A 5,000-nucleotide genomic window follows, 5' to 3' on the forward strand; every position below is an offset into this window, starting at 1 on the left:
TACTTCGTTTTCATGTAGGTTTATTCAAACAAAAGTTATATTAGTTTAAATACAGTATGTAGCATGACGGCCATTTTGAGAAAATGCCACTTTAAGTTGGCAGAGCTATCCTGATAAAATGTCCATAGCAACAGAGGTTATTTCTTCACTAAAAACAATGAAACTTGGTGAAAATCATTATCACCCCTTCCTGTTTCAAACCAAACCAAAAGAAATGTATGATTTATCATTATCATTAATTTACATTTTTAGCCGATATTGTATGACAATGGTTTATTTACCAAAGCTATTGCAGGAAAACAGTGCAGTGAAACGTAGCGCAAACTTGCTGTGAAGGCACACAAAGAAATGTCAGCTTAACGAACGCCGCGAGCATATGAAAGCTTGCTGTGAGGCAGTCATCGTAGGCAGCTGAGCTCTCGGCTACATGTAATGAAGATACCACTTCGCACTATACTGACACGAGTAGCAAAATGGCTGATTGAACACTTCCCCTGGCTTCAGTCAGCAAAGGGGCTCAAAGAAGGCATGCGCTATCCACCAATTGTTTGTGGAATTACCGCGAATGATACATACTGTTGGTAATGCTGTAAAAAAAAAAAAAAGAAGGAGAAAAAAAAAGAGATGAAGCCCATCTTGACAGGTTGTGAATTGCGAAAGCACTGTATCAAAGGCTTATAACAAAGTTGGGAATGTATTCATCACGTACTATTAGCAGAGGGACTGGTATTGTGAGAGACAGTCCATTTCCTGCGCTGTCCGACGGGACTAAGAAGGAGAAGGAAAAGGAACAAGGCATGAAAGGAAGAAAAAAAAAAAGGATGGACAGAAAAAAAGGACTGTGGAAGTTTGGATGCTGTGCAATGCATGGCACATACATTTGCCGCCAGGGAACAAAAATGTTTTATAATTACGTTACAACGTCTGCTCCCCCTACTCCCCCTTGCCCCCCCTTACCCCCTCCCTCCCCTCCACCCCCTCCCTCCTTTGTTCTCTCATCTAACTTATAACTATTTTCAGAACCTTTTTCTTTTCTATTTTCATGGAAATTGGTGAGTGTGTGTGTGTGTGTGTGTGTGTGTGTGTGTGTGTGTGTGTGTGTGTGTTTCTTGGTTACTATATTTTCAGTTTAACTTCTTTTTTGCTATTGGTGATGTTAGACGAATATATATATATATATATATATATATAGATATATATATATATATATATATATATATATATATATATAGTGTCTGTGTGTGTGTGTGTATGTGTCTGTCTGTGTCTCTGTGTGTCTGTGTCTGTGTGTATGAAGAAGACGAAAGAATGAAAGGAAGAAAGAAGGAAGAAGAAGAAGAAAGAAAGAAAGAAGAAAAAAGAAAGAAAGAAAGACAAGAAGAAGAAGAAGAAAGAAAGAAAGAATCAAGAAAGAAAGAAGAAAATAATCTGTTTGCAGCTGAGATGTGTAGGGTGGACGGAAGGGTTGGGGGGGGAGGGTGGGCAGGCTTACAAGCTGGGCCACATCTGACCAGCCAAGCCGGACAAGGAAATTGCTCTGATTGCCTCCACTGTCGCCCTGAGGCCAGGCCTTCCCATGATTGCCCATTGTCCAGTTCTGTCACACCCTTCATGTGATTTATTTCACGGCCGTCACACGCCAACAAAATCCACTTTATTTCGATTTTCTTTTGCTCAAGCAACGTGCATTGAAAAAAAAAAAAAAAAAAGAATAATGATAATAAAAAGGACAAGGCAACGCTGGAAACCCAGTTGATTTCAGGTGTTTTTTTCTCGAGCATGTGCATTGAAAAAAGAAAAAAATGGACATGACAATGCAGTAAATCCAGTTTATTTCAGGTATTCATTCTCAAGCACCTGCATTGAAAATAAAGAACATGACTAGCATCTAATCCTCCTGTCTCTCTCTCTCTCTCTCCGAAAGAAAAAGAAAAGAAACAAAGACAAGACGGGCATGGAAACAGAATCATAAATTCCAGAGGGGGTGGAAGTGTGTGCTGAACAAGATATGGAGAGATTAAAACTTTTGAGTTACACACACACAAAAGAAAAAAATCAATGGTGACGTGTCTGTCCTTTTTCATCTTCTCTATGTCCTCTTCCCCATCACAAAGTAGATGAAATGAAATGAAGTAAAGTAGAATAAAATAAAATAAAATAAAACAAGATGAAAAAAAGATAAAAATAATGAAATAATGAATAAAACAAAATAATGATAATAATGATGATGATGATGATGAAGATGATGATGATGATGATGATAAGAATAATAATGAGGATGATGATGATAATGATGAGGATCATGATCATAATAATAATAATAATAATAATAATAATAATAAGGATGATGATGATGATGATGATAAGAATAATAATAAGGATGATGATGATAATGATGAGGATCATGATAATAATAATAATAATAATAATAATAATAATAATAATAATAATAATAATAAAGAAAAACTGTTTTTTAAGATGATTTTTTTTTTCTGTTTTCTACGTTCCCAGTCCTGTTATTCACTGTTTTGCTGTGGTGTGGTTTCATTTTCTCAATCTGTTTATCATTTCTCTGTATATCCTTTTAGCTAGATTAGCTTTTGGTCATAATGTGGTTCGGAGTTTGGAGATTCCAAATGCATGTTCAAAAGGATGGGGGTTGGGGGGGATGTGTGGGTAGGGATGAAGTGTGTGTGTGTGTGTGTGTGTGTGTGTGTGTGTGTGTCTGTGTCTGTGTCTGTGTCTGTGTCTGTGTGTATGAAGAAGACAAAAGAATGAAAGAAAGAAGGAAGAAGAAGCAGAATCAAGAAAGAAAGAAGTAGAAAAGAAAGAAAGAAAGACAAGAAGAAGAAGAAGAAAGAAAGAAAGAAGAATCAAGAAAGAAAGAAGAAAATAATCTGTTTGCAGCTGAGATGTGTAGGGTGGAGGGAAGGGTTGGGGGGGGATGGGCGGGCTTACAAGCTGGGTCACATCTGACCAGCCAAACCGGACAAGGAAATTGCTCTGATTGCCTCCACTGTCGCCCTGAGGCCAGGCCTTCCCATGATTGCCCATTGTCCAGTTCTGTCACACCCTTCATGTGATTTATTTCACGGCCGTCACACGCCAACAAAATCCACTTTATTTCGATTTTCTTTTGCTCAAGCAACGTGCATTGAAAAATAAAAAAAAGAATAATGATAATAAAAAGGACAAGACAACGCTGGAAACCCAGTTGATTTCAGGTGTTTTTTTCTCGAGCATGTGCATTGAAAAAAGAAAAACATGGACATGACAATGCAGTAAATCCAGTTTATTTCAGGTATTCATTCTCAAGCACCTGCATTGAAAATAAAGAACATGACTAGCATCTAATCCTCCTCTCTCTCTCTCTCTCTCCGAAAGAAAAAAGAAAAAAAAAAAAGACAAGACGGGCATGGAAACAGAATCATAAATCACATAGGGGGTTGAAGTGTGTGCTGAACAAGATATGGAGAGATTAAAACTTTTGAGTTACACACACACAAAAGAAAAAAAATCAATGGTGACGTGTCTGTCCTTTTTCATCTTCTCTATGTCCTCTTCCCCATCACAAAGTAGATGAAATGAAATGAAGTAAAGTAGAATAAAATAACATAAAATAAAACAAGATGAAAAAAAAGATAAAAATAATGAAATAATGAATAAAACAAAATAATGATAATAATGATGATGATGATGATGATGATGATGATAATGATGATGATGATAAGAATAATAATGAGGATGATGATGATAATGATGAGGATCATGATAATAATAATAATAATAATAATAATAATGATGATGATGATGATGATGATGATGATGATGATAAGAATAATAATAAGGATGATGATGATAATGATGAGGATCATGATAATAATAATAATAATAATAATAATAATAAAGAAAAACTGTTTTTTAAGATGATTTTTTTTTCTGTTTTCTACGTTCCCAGTCCTGTTATTCACTGTTTTGTTGTGGTATGGTTTCATTTTTTCAATCTGTTTATCATGTCTCTGTATATCCTTTTAGCTAGATTAGCTTTTGGTCATAATGTGGTTTGGAGTTTGGAGATTCCAAATGCATGTTCAAAAGGATGGGGGTTGGGGGGGATGTGTGGGTAGGGATGAAGTGTGTGTGTGTGTGTGTGTGTGTGTGTGTGTGTGTGTGTGTGTGTGTGTGTGTGTGTGTGTGTCTGTGTCTGTGTCTGTGTCTGTGTGTATGAAGAAGACAAAAGAATGAAAGAAAGAAGGAAGAAGAAGCAGAATCAAGAAAGAAAGAAGTAGAAAAGAAAGAAAGAAAGACAAGAAGAAGAAGAAGAAGAAGAAAGAAAGAAAGAAAGAAGAATCAAGAAAGAAAGAAGAAAATAATCTGTTTGCAGCTGAGATGCGTAGGGTGGAGGGAAGGGTTGGGGGGGAGGGTGGGCGGGCTTACAAGCTGGGCCACATCTGACCAGCCAAGCCGGACAAGGAAATTGCTCTGATTGCCTCCACTGTCGCCCTGAGGCCAGGCCTTCCCATGATTGCCCATTGTCCAGTTCTGTCACACCCTTCATGTGATTTATTTCACGGCCGTCACACGCCAACAAAATCCACTTTATTTCGATTTTCTTTTGCTCAAGCAACGTGCATTGAAAAAAAAAAGAATAATGATAATAAAAAGGACAAGACAACGCTGGAAACCCAGTTGATTTCAGGTTTTCTTTCTCGAGCATGTGCATTGAAAAAAGAAAAAAATGGACATGACAATGCAGTAAATCCAGTTTATTTCAGGTATTCATTCTCAAGCACCTGCATTGAAAATAAAGAACATGACTAGCATCTAATCCACTTCTCTCTCTCTCTCTCTCTCTCTCTCCCTCTCTCTCTCTCTCTCTCTCTCTCTCTCTCTCTCTCTCTCTGAGAAAGAAAAAGAAAAGAAAAAAAAGACAAGACGGACATGGAAACAGAATCATAAATTCCAGAGGGGGTGGAAGTGTGTGCTGAACAAGATATGGA

This window comes from Babylonia areolata, chromosome 26 (assembly GCF_041734735.1).
Source record: "Babylonia areolata isolate BAREFJ2019XMU chromosome 26, ASM4173473v1, whole genome shotgun sequence".
In the NCBI taxonomy this organism is placed as follows: Eukaryota; Metazoa; Mollusca; class Gastropoda; order Neogastropoda; family Buccinidae; genus Babylonia; species Babylonia areolata.